Below are 17543 nucleotides of genomic sequence, written 5' to 3'. Positions count from 1 at the left end.
GGAAATGCTCTTTAAAGTCACTTAAACACATGTAAATTATTAGGTTAATACAGGGTAAAATAATATGTAACATAATTTGAGCTTTTATGTGAATCCCAACAGTCATTTCATATGGATTACCTCATTTAACCCTCAGAGTAACTTATAAAATTGGAATTATTCCTAAATCCATTATGTAGATTAAAAAGTAGCCATGGATAGGATGAACAACTTTCTGAGGCACACAGCAGTGAGGGGACAAGCAGCTTTGGCCTCAGCCTGTTTACTGCTTTTGTTTCTGAAGGCTAAGTGTACCCGATGAGTCGTGACCTTATGCCGTCTGTCTGTTTCTTACTTTCTCATTGAAATATCTATGTTAACTGAGAGGGACGCACTTTCCCTCCCCTGGACTTAACCTGGCTGATGACTTCAGTGGAGGACGTCGGAAAATGACCAGTAAATCAGCTTGTTCTCAAAGACCAGTTCAGCTTCTCCGGCGCCAGGTGACGGGAGCTCCTCCAGCCCAGGGAGTCACTGGTCAGCAGAGACAGGTAGCAGGATGCTGGGATGACAGAGAGGCCGCTGTGAGCACAGGCAGGAGGGTGAGGCTGCCGGGTCCTCACTGATCTTTCCAGAAAACTGACTCCTTCAGTCCTGAAGACCGGCTGGCTGGCTGGGCTAAGCGGACACCTCCTCCAGGGAGCCCACACTGTAATTCAGGTCTGACTTCCATGAAAACCAAATGCCTAACGTCTGTGGAAAGACCCCTTATATTTGCCAGGCACATTCATCGATGGTCTTCCAGAGCATTCATATGTGCGTTTACATGTGTCCTCTCCTGCTTCAGTGGAAGCATCTGGAAAGCATAAATCACTAGCGTCCTCTTCACCTCTCTGTCCCCAGGCACCCAGTACCTGGTACATAGTAGTTTCTTGGTGTCTAGTCTATGCAACTGGGGCTTTAGAAGGTTTCTTTTATGATCTTATTGTGACCAATGAGCCACTCCACTTACCCTGTTCTAACTCAGACTTTTCACATCTTACTGGACACGTGGCTTGGTCGCCTTTGGAAAACACCTTGTTATTCTCCTTCTCAGTTCATACATATTCAAATACGTGTTCATGTATCTCAGACATATCAGATCTACCTCAGAATAGGTAAATGAACTGATAAGGTACCATTAATTAAAAAGTCATTACTAACTCACACATCTAAAGAGATGTCTCCTGAGAGAGTTGGTCAGTGGACAGTTTAAATAAATGAGATCACATCAAATTATTGTCCATGAGTTGGGTACCTGTGCAAGTCATCCGGCCAATCTATTATAATGGTGTTTTTTTCTCTTTCGGGAATTGCATTACTATAGGTTAGTCATCAGTAGCTTAGCAGGGAGTTCTAGGTAACTGTTGATAGCTGCCTAGAGTTTTCAGACAAACAATATATACTTATATGGTCACTGTGTAGTCACTGTCATAGTAAAGTAGTTGTCGAATGTCACTGTTATCGTCTTCTATTTCTGATATAAAGTGATGTCCCCCGGTGAAGCCCTGGTGGATATGAACATAAAATGAGGCATTTCAAGGACAAGACTTAATTCATTAACTGTCGAGGATAAATTTAAACAACCTGAAAAATGTTCATGACATTTCCTGACTACTATCTGAAAATTCACTTATTCATGAATTATTGAACTCACGTTTTAAAACACTATTCCCAAAACCAGAACAAAAGATACCTGCCCTAATAACCCCCCAAACTTTATCAATGACAATTTGATGCAGTGCAAAGAAAGACATTTTAATGACAAGAATATGAATCATTGACTATTGAGAAAATGAATAAATTCTCATAAAATATTACATTTATTCAATTGAAGATATAAAGCCAGATGACGAATCTGATACATAGAACATGAATATTTCAGACTGAAATCACATTATCTTACTAAGCAGTATCAAGACTTTATAATCAGGGCTTCCCTGGTGGCGCAGTGGTTAAGAATCCACCTGCCAACGCAGGGGACACAGGTTCGAGCCCTGGTCCGGGAAGATCCCACATGCGGCGAGGCAGCTAAGCCCGTGAGCCACAACTACTGAGCCTGTGCTCTAGAGCCCACAAACCACAACTACCGAGCCCACATGCCACAACTACTGAAGCCCACGTGTCTAGAGCCTGTGCTCTGCAACAAGAGAAGCCACCGCAGTGAGAAGCCTGCGCACCGCAACGAAGAGTAGCCTCTGCTCGCCACAACTAGAGAAAGCCCGTGCACAGCAACGAAGACCCAACGCAGCCAAAGATAACTAAATAAAATAAAAATTGAAAAAGACTTTATAATTAAGCGAATTTAATAAACATCTAAAGCGCCACTGTAAACAAGTGCTGACAGTGGTTCGGTTTCAGAGAGAGTACTTCCAGAAAAATCTTCCAAAAGACTAACTTCATCTCTTGATTCATTGTTGAGAATGGTTTAATAATAAGATCTGTAAAAAAAAATAGAAGAATCTCCTTGCTATGTCCATGCGTTTGTGGTTGGAATAGGTAGGTATTCAGTGACCTCATTGCAAGAAACGGAGGCTGTGGGCATCCACTAATCTGACGGAAGAGAAACAAAGCGCAGGAAGAAACAAGAGTGTGGCTGAGTCCTATCGTTCAGCTGTGGAGAAGGCGGCACGCAGCACCGAATGCCCAGGGAGCGTGACCTGGTGTTTTAGCTCCATCCCTGGTTGTGCCGGGGAGCCGGGGGGAGTGATGGGAAAATACCCCTCCGCACAGAACAGCACACCCGAGCCGATCCTCACCCAAACCAGGAGCCGGCGCAGGAGTTATGGGGAATGTTGAACAGAACCAGAATGAAAACGAGGGGTGGACCCCAGGACGATCTTCTGATAAATGAAGCTAAAGCAATAACACAGCATGTTACAAAAAACATTTCTGCCTTGGCAATATTCTGAACACAAGAGCTAACTGATGTATCAGGGAAGTCAGCCCGAAAAGGACTTAAATCTAAGAAAATCGAAATGGGCTCAGAGAGTGCTGAGTGAGAAGAGATTTTCACTGGAGACATTCAGTTTTGGGAATTTGTATGTCATGACCGAAGTCAGCAGAAAAATATTCTTGGATATGGAAAGACTCTGAAAATGCGTATCCTATTTGAAAAGAATTTTTGGAAAACATCCTCCAGATGGTCTTAAGATGCAGCTAAACGGAGGATTTGAATGTTTTCAGTGACATGGAAGACCTGGCAGTGATTGCAGTGAGATGGGACTTGGCTTCCCCCTCCTGCCGTGCAAGTCCGCGCCCCCTGCAGTCCTGGTGCACAGGCTCATCCAGGATGCACTGGCCATCTATGCAGAGGCTGCTTTCACCTTGGGGTCCCCCTTCCCCACACGTGCGTGAGCCTCAGATTTCTAACGCCTGTGTTTCTGAGAGCCAGGATCCTTCCCGGTAGGGAGAGGGCAGGTGTGCAGAACAGTCCCGGGGAAATAGGGTAGCACTTTCGTTTGTTCCTTCCACGTTTCACCTTGAGTGTGTGTGTGTCTGTGGGAGGCATGTCTTCAAATCCATGGAGTGGAAAAAGAGTGGAGTGGAGTAATCTCTTCCTAGAAATCCAAATAGGAATTCTCCTCCCCCTTTGGCTTTCTCTTCACCGTGTTATTCTCTCCTTCCTCCTCACAGGTGGGACGAGGGTCAGAACCCAAGACTCCAACCTTACCTTGACCGTCCCTCCCCTAACTACCTTCCGCTTCACGTCCTCCCAGGTAGAAGGTTCAGGGCCTCTCATCTTCCTGTCTAATGGGGGCCTCTCTCCCATCTGTCTCCTGCTCGCCCACCCCGCCCCACCAGGGGGCCCCTTCCCAGGAGATGCAGAGAGAGACACTGGCTCATCCCTGAGAGAATTCTAAGATTTGATCCCCGTGAGCACTAGTGATTTTGTCGTCACTGTAGTTACTGCGGTGGCCGTAGCTGACTCTTGATGTTTATTCGAGCTGGCTTTCACGTTATCGTAAGATAATCCCCGTGACGACTTCCCGGTTAGGCGTGGTGCTGATGACTGAAGAAGCCATGTTAATTCAATTTTCCTTTTTTTGGTTCACGATGAGATTTTATTAAGAACAAATGTTGCATTATTTCCCATGGGATTTCAAGTACAATCAAGTAAATAATGTGTTTTCTCCTTGGCCATTTTTTGTATGTATTACATTAATGAATCTTGTCTTTGCAATTGATTTTTCCTTTCTGAGAACAAAGCCACTCTGTCAGGGTCTATTATTATTTTCACAAAAAGTCATTCTATTTGTTTATATTTTACTTACCATTTTTGTCTGTATATAAATGTGTAGTAGTTTGTGATTTATTTTTGTTTTGATTGTCAGCATGGCATTGGAATTGGGGACTATTAACCATGACCTCATAAAAGGCAAGTTTTTGTCAGGGTAGAAGAGAGTTACATAGGTTGATAGGGCATAGAGTAGCTCAGATTTCAAATAGATAACATGTGTGAAATAAAATGACCACATTTAAGGGTACCACATTTTTTCATTGCAAAATAATGAAAGTGGAATATTTTCCAGTTCAATTTTTAGAGAGCCTCAAAGCATGAGAAGACGTTTTATGGCTGGCTTGTTCTGTAAGAAACAGAACTTGGAATAGTTTTAAAAAGTTGAATCACTAAGTTTATTAAGTCCAAACATTTGTGTGATTTCCAGCCATTGGAAGTAGAAAGCATCAAGCCATTTTGTTTCTAATCATTGTTCATTCATTTTGTCGTTATTAAAATTCAAACTGTATCCTTGTAGTTTTATTCTAATCTTGAAAGTAAAAGAGGGTAGGAAAAAAACAACTAGGAAGCCAAAGGTTTAAGGTTAGAAATATATAAGTGATCATTAAAACTGGAGAATATGCGTGTGTGTCCATACTTATCCGTCTATTTCTATCATTTATCTGGACATTCATTTTTGTCTTTCTTCAAGTTTTAGTAGTCTGTTCCCGCAGGTCTCACCACCAACATTACAGGCACTAACTTGAAGGGCTTTATAATTTAAACAGCACATTATAACCATGTACTAGTTCACCAGCGAATAGTTTCCTGTCTGCTTAGAATTTAATTCTCTTGGAGAAAACGAAGAAAAAACAAATCAAATGTTTTTGAAAAATGCTACGTGCATCGAAGGAAAGAAATGTAGGTTGAAGGAATAAAACTCAGACGAAAGGAGGTTGCCCTGGTAACGAAGACGTCTGCAGGGGTACAGACGGTGTGATTCGCGAGCAGGTGTCCAGGGACCGGACGCAGGCAGCCGCGTGTGTGTCTTGAAGAAGATGCTCCAGCAGGGTCAGGGCCTGTTTGCGCCCCCAAGTTCTTCCTCGGTGCCGCCTGCTTTCCAGGAGCGGTGTCGGTGCTCAGGCCACGTGCGTCGACGGACTAACTCACTGTGCCCTCTTTGAAAACCCTCCTCTGCAGTCGGAGCTCGGGGTGAATATCCGTGCTATTTCCACATGTGCGCACAGCGGGGCTGGGTCCCAGCACCCACACTTGCTGCCATTCCCTTTCTTGCTCCCGGGGCAGGGGGTGTAGTGACTCCCCTTCCCAGCCGGGCTCCGGGGAAGGCCTGGCAGTGCAACCAGGTGAGTGCCGGGCTCAGGGAAAGGTCTGCCCCCTCCCTGTTACCTTCTCTGCTGCCTGCTCCGAGCAGGCAGGAGAGGAGACCTCCTGGGGCAGCATCACATCAGAATGAGGCGCCGGCACCACAGCAGTCCCGGTCCCAGCCTGTGGGATCGCAGGGTGCACACCCCGGGTTCTCACACCGAGTCTCTGAGCATGCCTGGAATTGCCTAGCCCGGACTTTTCTGTATATGGAAGAAATAAACCCGTACCGTGCTGGCGTCTTTATTCGGGTGTTCAGCCAAAGCGGTTTCACACACCACAGAGCTGCAGAGAGCTGGGAGCCGTGCGCACATGTCACTGCTGTCATTGGCCGGTCACTTTCTCCTGTGTTGGTTCAGCATCTGATGGAGCAGCTGATGGGTGTTTATCTCTGTGCACCCCGGAACTGTGTGCGCTGAGTGGATGAATCCACATGTTTTCCCTTTGGGGGGTTTTCTTATACTAATTCTTCCTGTCAAATCAAGTTGCTCTCTTTCGGCAAAATTTATCTCAAGACCTCAATCCTCTCTGGAGCGCTGCTTGTCTACCCCGCCTGGCATAATCACAGTGTTCGTTCGTGTATCCCCATGATACCTTATTCATAGCATTTACTGATGGATTTAAAACATCTGTACCTTTTACATAAAGCTTGGAGTTGTTGAGGTTTTCTTGAACAATTCCAATCCAACTCAGCAGACTGGGGAAGGAGACCAAGACCAGGGAGGAAGAGGGGGTGGGGGGGGTCACTTGGAGAGGATGTGGGTTTTGTATTCATTCAACAAACATTGAAGAAGGCAAATACCGAACAAAGCAGACATTTCCTACTTTCCCAAGGTATGTAAATATCGAATAGCTAGTCATAATTACAATGAGTTCTACAAATGGGAAAGTTTACGGTTCCAGTGTGTCTGAGGGGATTCCCACAGTTATCCCGAGCGCAGCTGCAGAGATGCTCCGGGCGCAAGATGAGAGACACAGGGGCAAGTTATGTAAACGTGGCCAGAGAACACCTGCATTCAGAGCTCAAGGCTACAGCGATGGCTAAAGCAAAAAGATAGGTAAGACAGCGTGATTTGGGGCAGAGAGATGGTCCTTCCTGTGGCCCCATCTGGTCACCACCCACCCCAAAGATTGCTGTTATTCTGACTCTAACAGCTTAGGTTATGTTTCCCAGTTTTTAAACTTAACATAAGTGGAATTATATAATACAAACTGCTTGTGATTAGAGTTTTTTCAGTGTTGTATTTTTGACATTCAACTATGCTGTCTGCTTATCATTATTTCATTCATTCTCATTATTTAGTGTAAATTTATGTGATTATAGTACAACTTATCCTTGTATTGTTGATGGGTATTTGGGCTGTTTCCATGCCATAGCTCTTACAAATAGTGCTGATATGAGCAGTTTTGTGCGTGTCTTTTGATGCGTAATTGTATGCACCCACCCCCCAAATTAGCCATTTTCATTCTCTGAAACTGTGTTCTATAGAATCTAACTGAGATCCTAATTTACATTTCCCAGATGACTAACGAAGTTGAACACAGTTTCAGATGCTTATTGACCTTTTGGAAATCTCTGCTTGTAAGGCGTCTACTCAAATTTTTGCCCATTTTCCACTGGTATGATGGTTATATTTTTCATTGAAATATAAATATTATACCTGTAGTTAGTTGTTCCTACCCACTCTGATGTTGGTCACTTATAGCTTTGTTTCTGTTGTCTGTTTTCCTCCTTTATTTGTCCTAGCATGCTTTTTACTTCGTTGAATGACTGCGGGGAATTTTATATGAAAAACTGAAGAGGTTACAGGCGATGTTCTCTACCTTCAGAGGACATTTATCCTGTATTCTGGCAGTTACGGAGGAAACGGAAAGGCAGATAACCTCACATCTCTTAGGTGCTGATTGGTGGTTTATAGCCTAGAGTGTATTGTCTTTGCAAATCATAGTCTCCGTTTGGTTCATCTACGTTCCTGGAGGGTAGGACCCCAGGGACAGAACTGATTCTGAGGACTCACCTTCTGCTTGAATCCCACAGTCCGTTTCGTGTCCCAGTAGCTCCATTCTGCTTGCAACCCTTTGTGCTTTGCTCCTTACTCTTCTGCGTTAGTGGATGATTGGCATGCTGTCCGTCATGGAGACAAATGTGGGCAATGTCTCCTCGGGACCGCAGTTGCGTAAACTTAAACTCTCCCACACACGCTCCCCTTTCCCCCAGGCTCTGGCCACTTAAGTCCTGGGTATGCTAGAAACCCTCTAATTCCTTCCAACTATTTTTGGTATTTTATTTAACTTTTCTAATTGATCTCAGTGGGAGCATTTATCTGTTTTCAGGTTCTCTACCAATAACCAAGAGTGTCAGCTTCCAAAACTATAATCTTGATTTTATTTTTTGTTATCTCCTCCCATAATTTCCTCTAGCAAGTGTTCCCCCTTTTTCTCTCGCCTCTAATTTTAACCTATTTCTCTGAACTAGAACTTTTTCCTCCAGCTATAAACGTTCTTACTTTTCTGTAAACCAAATGTAAAAACAAATGACCTTGTATCACACTTGAAAATAGCCCCTTTTCTTTGCTAAGGCCAGTTTCTTAAAAAAAAAAAAAAAAAAAAAGGCTTTACATCTGCTATGTCTATTTTTATTACATCCAATTCCCTCCCCAAACTTCTACCCCTGAAATGTAGGGTTTCAACCCCATCACTGCTAAAACCGCTGTGGAATTATGGAATTTCTACTCAAATGCACAAACTTTTTTAACTTTACTGAGGCTCACAGATGTGACAACACCTCACCTTCTTTCTGTCCAGGCTGTCTTCTGGGGTCTGTGTGCCACCTCCCCAAAGCTGGTGTTTTCCCACCTTTCACATTGTCTTCATCCTTTTTGGCCTCTATCTTTAATGCTTATATATTACAAACCCAGCCCATAGTTCTTCTTAATTTCCGATTTCCTTGGGCAACTTTGTACTTTTCTTTTGGTTATAGCTGTCAAAATGTTGGTGACAAGGATACAAGGAATCCTCAAGAATTCTTATCCACAGTTTTGACTGTGGTCCTGACACCACCGTCACCAAGAGCAAGGATTCTAGAGACATCAGGCTGGGATGTGAGTCTTGTCCTTGGTAATTACTATTTGTGTAAACTTGAGAACATTAATTGACCTCGATAAAGAAGGCATATAATAAGGTACCTCCTAGAGTATTTGTGGAAATTATTCTATGTAATCAGCCTAAGACACCCAAGGACAGATCTGCAGACAAGAAAGTCAAGTTTGACTTTATTGACTCATCACCATGAGGGTAACGGTCCACTGGGGGCTCTGTGGGATATTTCATGAAACAAAGGAAAAGACTGAGTTGTCGGTTTGGGGAAGGTTGCGATTTAAACAAAATTGAAAGGAAGTCATTTAAGTGTGTGTGGGCGAGTGTGTGCGTGTGCATTACAGGAAGATCCAAAGTAGAGCACACTGGTGAGAAGTTTACCTTGAAATCATGCTTCCTGGATTTCCAGCTCCACCATGTACGTGCTGTGTGACCACGGGAAGTTACCCAACCTTTCTGTGCCCTGTCCCTTCAACCCATAGAGAGGGATTAGTAATATTTCAAAGGGTCGTTTTCATGATTAAATGAGTTAATGAATGCAAAACAATTTTGAAAGCGCTTGGCACATAGGAAGGCTTTTGCTGTTCATGTTGTTGTTATTATTATTATTGCTTGATAGGTGCAAAGAAGATGCAGGAAATATTGAAGAAACATCTGATGTGTAGCTAAAAATATGTATCACTCTTAGAGAACCTACTAATTAATAATGTACAAATGCCGTTTTAAACAAATAGCTGCTGAATGTTACTTTAACATAAATGTGGTTAGAATCGCAATCTGACTGGACTTGTAGAAATTTCTTTAGGTTTAGGCATAAAAAAGTTTTTGAGAGAATTTTTATTAGTTGCTCTTCAAATCATTTGGGGGGCAAAAAAATGCAGTTCAAAATCTGAGAAATCTCCATCTTTAAATAATACTTCTTACTCATCTAGTATCTATCTTCTGAATATTTTAAACTTTCAAATGTACATATACATATTTGGGAGAGAGCGAAATAGGAAGAGAGACAAATGAAAATGATTGGAGAAGAACCTTCCCAACACTTTAAAAATAGAGTGGATATTTCCCCATAAAAATCCATCTTTACTCAGTAAATTTGGAAACATACAAGTAGAAGACATAAAATGTGTGCTCATAATCTCACCACACAAAGTTAATGATTTCAACACGTGGGTACATTTTGTTCCGTATAGTCACAGGCATTGATTTGCTGTTTTCATGTCTTTTGGCTTAAGCCAAGGTCATGAAGGTTTACTCCTTTGTTTTCTACCAAGAGCTTCAGTTTTAGCACTTCCACTTAGGTTCTGCGTCTACTTTGGGTAGTTTTTTGACATGGTAGGAGGTAAAGGGGCCAACTCCATCCTACTGTGGACAGATTCCCCATGTCCCAGCACCATTTGTGGAAGGCACTATTTCTATGCCTTGAATTGTCTTGGCGTCCTCTTCAAAATCAATGGACCACATGTCTACCTTTACGCTTTTTCCACCCTGGTCTTGTTTACCATAGCAGGTTTTTGAAACTGGGAAATATGAATCCACCCAAGGTTGTTCTTCTTTTTAAGATTGTTTTGGCTGTTCTGGTCGTTTGAATTTCCGCATGAATTTTAGCATAGCTTGTCAGTCTCTGTGAAAAGCAGACTGCGATTTTGAGAAGGATTGTTTTGAATCTGTAAAACGATTTGTGGAGTATCGCCATCTTAATATTAAATCTTCCAATCCATAAACATAGAGGTCTTCCCATTTCTTTTCTTTTCTTTTTTTTTTTAATGACCGTTGTTTTAGCTCAGCAGCTCCAGGTTGAGGAAAGCACTTCAGCCTAGACTGTGTTCATGTGGGGCGGTTGATAAGGGAGTATTTGTGTATTGGTGTCTGAATGTTCTGTGTTGTCTGTCCCTCTGTAGTCACGTTCTAAATTTGTAAGATTAAGTTCATAAAATTCTTCCTGGTTCAGATAAGAACTAGCAAATCATATCCGAATTAGACTAAGTACATAACTTTTCCAGCCAGATACGTGACAGGATGGATTTTAGGGGCCAGTGGAGCTTTCCGAAGATCTGATGTGACTCTTACCCATTCAGACTTTATCATCTGAATCTGTTCATTCCTGTGTGCCGTCCTGTCTCCCAGAAGATATAGTGGCCTCCCTGCTGAAGCATTGACTTTCCTCTGTATCTTTATTTGATTTACATAGATGATATTTCTTTCTGGTCCTTCTGAGGGGCTTTTGCAATGCATACTTACTTATATTTATTCACATTTGAAAAAAGCATGGTATTGTGCTAATTTCGAAAGTCAGGAAGATAAGTTAACTATATTTCCCATGTGATTTCCATACAACTGATGCCTTCCCATTTCTAAGGAGCGCCTTTAATTTTTTCAACAATGTCTTGTAGTTTTCAGCTTGCACTTCAATTTGCACTTACGTTCAATTTATTCCTAAGTATGTTTTTTGATGGTATTATAAATAGAAGTCTTTCTTAATTTCATTGTTCATTGCTACTTTATGATTTTTATAGTGATCTTTTAGCCTGCAACCTTGTTAAGCTTGATTATTGGTTTAGTGGATAATTTAGGATTTTCTGTATTTAAGGTCATGACACCTGCTATTGGAGGTGTCTTTTTTCTTCTAATCCAAATTTCTTTTTTTCCCTGCCTAATTTCCCTGGCTGGATCCTCCAGCAAAATGTTGAATACAAGTGGCCAGAGCTGACGTGCTTCTTCTGTTCCTGATCTTTCACCATTATGTATGACGTTCATGTGTGGTTCTGCTATGTGTCCGTTATAAGGTGGAAGAAGTTACTGTGCGTTCCTAGTTCGTTGAGTGTTTCTATCCTGAAAGGCTGTTGGATGTTTGTCCAACTAGTTCTGTGTCTATTGAGATGATTATGTGATTTTGTCCTTTATCTTATTAGTATTTGTATTACATTGATTGATTTTCAGGGTAAAAAACCCCCAAAACCTTGCATTCCTGAGAAAAATCTCACTTTATCATGATGTATAATCCTCTTTATATGTTGCTGTATATGGTTTGCTAAATTTTTTATTGTGCCAAAATGTACGTAACATACTATTTATCATTTTGACCGTTTATAACTATATAATCAAGGGCATTAAATACCTTCACAATGTGTGATCATCACAGCTGTCTATTCTCAAAACGTTTTCATCATCTCCAACAAAAGCTCTGTACCCACTAAACAATAACTCCCCATTCATGCCTCCCCACGGTCCCTGGCTACTTCCATTCTACTTTCTGTCTCTTTGAATTTAACTATTCTAGGTACCTCATCTAAGTGGAATTATATAATATTTGTCCTTCGTGTCTGCCTTATTTCACTTAGCATATTGTTATCAAGATCCATTCCTGTTGATGTATCAGAATTCCATTCCTTTTGATCACTGATTAACACTCCACTGTATAAAATACCATAGTCTGTGTATCCGTTCATCTGTTGATGGACACGTGAGCTGTTTCTCTCTTTGGCCACTGTGCTCTATGAATACTGGTGTACCAATATCTGTTCAAGCCCCTGCTTTCTTTTTTTTTTTTTTTTGATATATACCTAGGTGTGGAATTGCTGAGTCATAGAGTCGTTCTATGTTTCATTTTCGAGGGAAACACCAAACTATGCTCCCCAGACGCCGAACTGTTGTACATTCTCACCAGCAGTGCACAAGCATCCCCAATTTCTCCACATCCTCTTCCCCAGTTTATTTATTTTAAAAATATATCCATTCACGTAGGTGTGAAGTGGTATGTGATTTTATTTGAATTTTCCTATGGGCTAATGATATTGAGCATATTTTCCTGTGCTCCTTGGCCTTTTGTGCACCTTCTTTGGAGAAATGTGCATTCAAATATTGATACTTTTCCCATTTTGAATTGGGTTTGCTTTTTTGTTGTCGACTTTCTGGAATTTTAAAAAATATATATAATGACAAATGAAGAGTCGGGCCCTAAGATGTGATTTTTTGATACAAGCTGCCTACCTCTTTCTCTCTTTAGAGTATTTCTGTCCAGTTTTTCACTGCTGGTTTGAACATTATCCTTTGCATATTGGGGGTAGTTACCCATAAATATTTAATATACATATCTAGATATATAATTTTCTTGGGGTACTATATTAACCCTTTGGATTACTTCCTTTGAGAATAAGAGACCTTTTTATACTTCTTTCTTTCAAGCCTTGTGATATTATTTTCTGGTATTCTAATTTGCTTTAAATAAACACATACATACACACAGTTGCTAGCAGCATGGTGATCATTTTAAGCAATGGTCTGTAGATGTGGTGCATAAGCCTTACTTGTAGTTTACTCACCATTTCTTTTTGGGTTCATTTTTATTTTTATTTTTGCTTTATTACATCCTCTAGCTAGTAACTCATTTGAAGGTGGTCTATACATATAAAGTCTTCTTTGTTCTACTGCATCTGACAAAAGTCTATTTTATTCTCACTTTGGGTTGTACCTTGACATAGAATTTTAAATAGCAATTTTCCTTCACATTTTGGGGATGTTAGTACATTGTCTTATAGCATTTTATCAACTTGGAAACAAGTGTTTATTCTGAATGTTGTCCCTTTATAGTTTTTAACGTTGTTATTTTATTTTTAAAATTCTGCTGTTCCCTCTATTATTTTGCAGGGGGCCGTTGGCCTGACTCACAGAGACCTTGGGTATCAGACTCTTTTCCTCATTCTACAGCTTTGAATTAATACCTGGGGACTCTGCATATGTCTGTAAACATCATCAGTGCCTGCTATGGCTGTATTTTATGTTGTATATCTTCAAGGTTAATGAAGCCACTGGAGCTATCCCTAACACATAACCAGACTCGCCTCCCTACAGAAATGCTCAAGCTAATTGACTGCCTGTCTGTGTGTGTGTGTGCGTGCATGTGTGTGGGTCTGTGTGTGTGCATGTGTGTGTGCGTGTGTGCAAATATGGCTGAGGCCCCGGAGGCAGAATTGACCTTTTTGATAAGCCTCTCGCTCAGCAGCTGCTTTCACTCAAAACTCTATACATACCTTGTAAACCTTTCAGGGTCTGGAAGCTTCTACTTCTGTCTCTCCAGGACAATTTTTCTGAACTTTCAAACATTAACCCTTGACTATGCAGGCTTCCTTCCATTTATTGGAGAGAAATAAATTCAGTTTGCTTTATGAGTTACCGTCTACATTGAGTCTTTCAGGAAATCCATTCTAACTCAATATTGTTTTCAGTAGAGTTGCCTTCCGCATGCTTAAGTATGTATTTTGTGTTTCTTTACGATTTATTCCGATTGATTATTATTTGGGGACATCTTTCAATTTTAGGATTCGTGTTTTTCTTAATTTCTCGAAACACTGCTGGCAACGTCCATTAAGTATTTCCTCTTCACTGTGTTCTCCAATTTTTGTTTCCCAGAAAGCTTATTAGATATATGTTAGACCTTCTCAATCTATGCTCCATTTTCTTATTTCCTCTTCCATAGTTTCTTATTTTCTATAATGTCTAAAGTTCTACTTGCCAGTTTTCTAATTTGGGGAGCAAAGTCCTGTTAACTAATTGTTCTTAAGCAATTTAGACTCTATTGTCTATTTTTTATAGTCCACCTGGCTAGTTTACATAACTAATTTTCTCATCTTATTTTTTTCATCACAAATTTCTGATCTTATTTCATGGAATTTATTTTTCCCTTATCCTTGGGATGATTTTGAACATACTAGTTATAGCATTCTTTTAGATAGCTCGATTGATTCTGTTTTTCTCTCTTGTAGGGTATATTAATTGTCTTTTATGGGATGAGTTTTTTCTCTTATCTCTTTGTTTTAATAGCAATATTGAGATATAATTGATATTCAATAAGCATTTTCTGGTGTTCTCCATTCTTTATGGTACCTCTTTATTTCCATGTTTGAGTCTGTGTATGTGAGATGAAGTGGTGAAATAAGTCTAAGAATACCAAAAGCTAACAATTGTGTAATATTTTCTATAGACGTGTCATATAAGCATGCACTTAAGCCTCATTAAAAAGGTGTGAGGTAGAAACTGTTATTAATCTCATTTTACAAGTAGGAAAATTCAGGAAAGGAGTGGTTAAAGCAAATGCCCAAGGACAACTCAATAGCAGGTGAGGGAACCAGGAATAAAAACCTAGGAAACACGTCTAACAGGACAACAGGATTCAGGAACAGGGATGAGTCTATATGTGCTAAACTCAAATACGTAACTCTTTGGAATATGTGCTTCTACTTGGCATTCAAAATTGAGAAGTTCAGCAGGTAGTTGCAGATATAAGCTTATATCTAGGGGAAATAGGTAACTTAATACTCACTCTACCTTATAAGTGTTAACAGGTTTCTGTAATTTCTAAGGAATTATCTAGGTATATGTTGGACAAAAAGTTATTGTATTTAGATAATTACTTTTATAAAACAGTTTGTATAGTAATTTAGAATCCATTTTTTCCTGCACAATCTGAGTTTTCTGTTTATTGACATTATTTAACAGTTATTAAAAATGAACATTGTGTGCTATAAATGGAAGCAATGTGTTTTTAAGACAAGGGATCTTGAACAGAGACAGACTCCACAGAGTAGAGTAGGGCTTGTCAAGGCAAACGGTGGCATTACGGCATTTGCCTTAGTGCCTGGGTGCTTTCTGCTGCACCCTCTGTGCTGGGGACCACTTTTGTAATGTACCCCTCACACCCATGGGGATCAGCCCTTTAAATTGTTTTGTTTTTATATGTGTAACTTTGTAAGGATCTACCAAACCATTCCCACCAGCAGTGCACAAGTTCCCATTGCTCTACAATCTTGCCAATATTTACTATTGTCCTCTTACTTAATTTCAGCCATTCCAAGGTGCTGCGTCATGGTTTTGATTTGTGCTTTCCCACACTGAGCATGTGCTTTTCCGGCCGTTATAAAGCTTTGTTGGTAAAGTGTCTGCTCTGGTTATTTGCTTTTTCATTGGCCTTATTTTGTATTTTTATTATCATTTCTTAAGATTTGATTTTACTTTTTGAATATAAGTTTCTGTCATATATATGTATTATAAATATTTTCTTCCCAGACTGGGGCTTACCTTTTTATTTTCTGAACAGTATCTTTTGATGCTCAGAAGATTCTAATTCGAATGAGGTCTGGTTTATTACTTATTTGATTTTATATAGTTTTTTGTGTGTGTTTGTTCTCTCTAAGAAATCTCTACCTGTGTTAAGTTCAAAAAGTTTTTCTCATGTGTTTTGTCATAGGGACTTTACAGTGTTAACTCACATGTTTGAAGGAAGCCCTTTTAAATCAGTGATATAGGCTCCAAATCTATCACCTCCCAAATTCAGTAATGAAAATTAACTTATTGGAGATGCAATTATCCCTGCACTTTGTGTTTGGAAAAAAAATTGGTAAGTCACAAAAACATTTTAATATTTTTCACCTTATTTGGAATGGAGGTTTTTGGATTACACTCTAAGCAAACAGTAAGTACTAACTGCACACTTCAGGTTGTGTCGTTTTAGCAAGGGAGATCTTGGAAGACATTTGGATTTCCCAGGGCCATTCATTATACCAACAGAGGGAAAATCCTCAGAGAAACTGGAACAGTTCTCTTCTGTATCTCCTTCTCCAAAACACAGATCTGCTATACACCATTTGCAAGTCCCAGGGGTACTACAGGTTGGCTGTGACTTGAAAGCCAGCCTGGGAGCTGAACAGTAACCCCAGCTGTGGAGAGCCACCTGAAGAGTATTGCTGGGTCTCAGCAAAGCTGAGACCCCTGAAAAGTACTGCTGGGCCTCAGCAAGGCTGAGACCCTGAAAAGTGCTGCTGTGCCTCAGCAAGGCTGAGAACAATAGTGCCTGCATGGCAGGCACGGGTATGTACGTCATGGGAAAGCAAAGCTTCCCACAGCGTGGATTCTCTCAATTTCCCATGTATATAATAAAAGCTCTGAGTATTTGCTTGTATTAGTACTAATATTCCCATTACTCATGGGGGATTTTAAGAAAGGCTTCTATATAGAGTAAAGTGGGAAAAACCTAAAAATCCCCCTCCAACTACACCAGCTGTTCCTACTTATTGACCTGCATATTGGATTAAAAGTAATGCTATAGGAATGTTTATATTGCAACAGTCTACGTTAATGGAAAAGTTAGATGATATATGACCAAAATGGGGAGTGCAAGATATATTTGGAGTACATTGGTATTGGCACAAGGGAAGTTTAATAAGAAATAAAGTTATGATGAAACACTTTTTAATGGAACATACAGCTGCAACGTTAAAGTTAAATTGTAAACCTGGGTTTTATATTAATAAGTATAAGGGACAAAAGATCTATTGTAAATATTTTCAGGAAGATCTAAAGTCTAGATTAAAGATTCAATGTTCACCACCATGGCCCCCAAACCCACTGCTTTGGCTTCCCCGTATGTGTAGTGAGTGGCCACATAAATTGTGTCCACCTGTTAGTATATATTTTCGTGTTTTATGAAAATGTATATAAATAAAATTAAGAAGTTTTAAGAATGCTTTGATGAAATGCTTTTGATTTAATGATGATTAAACATTAAAAAGCTTTAAGAGTCTTTAGGTTAAGCCAAGAGTGAGACGTGACAAGGCTTTTTACCTGCACCACTGAGGCGAAACGTACAAAGAAAAGGGCGCTGACGCAGAGTATGTGGGAGTAAAGCACTGAAGCAAAGCGAACCAAGGAAAAGGACATGACGACTTTTGAGAATTTTGAGGAAACCACAAAGGACGTTTTTTAGCCACAAGGGACAAATGCTCTCAATCACAAGGGACAATTACAGATATAATAAGAAAATTATGTAAACTGC

General features: G+C 40.3%; 1 long non-coding RNA gene across 1 annotated transcript; it reads left to right on the top strand.

The window, feature by feature from the left end:
• The first annotated feature begins 2212 nt into the window (after nt 1–2212).
• Nucleotides 2213–16562, top strand: LOC116742697. Its single transcript, XR_004346539.1, has 3 exons — nt 2213–2242; nt 12308–12309; nt 16429–16562. It is a non-coding gene; the product is annotated as an uncharacterized LOC116742697 (long non-coding RNA).
• The last annotated feature ends 981 nt before the right edge of the window (nt 16563–17543 follow it).

Source organism: Phocoena sinus, chromosome 17 (assembly GCF_008692025.1).
Source record: "Phocoena sinus isolate mPhoSin1 chromosome 17, mPhoSin1.pri, whole genome shotgun sequence".
Taxonomy (NCBI): Eukaryota; Metazoa; Chordata; class Mammalia; order Artiodactyla; family Phocoenidae; genus Phocoena; species Phocoena sinus.
The sequence above is the reverse complement of the archived record's forward strand: the minus strand, read 5'-3'. Positions and strand labels throughout refer to the sequence as shown.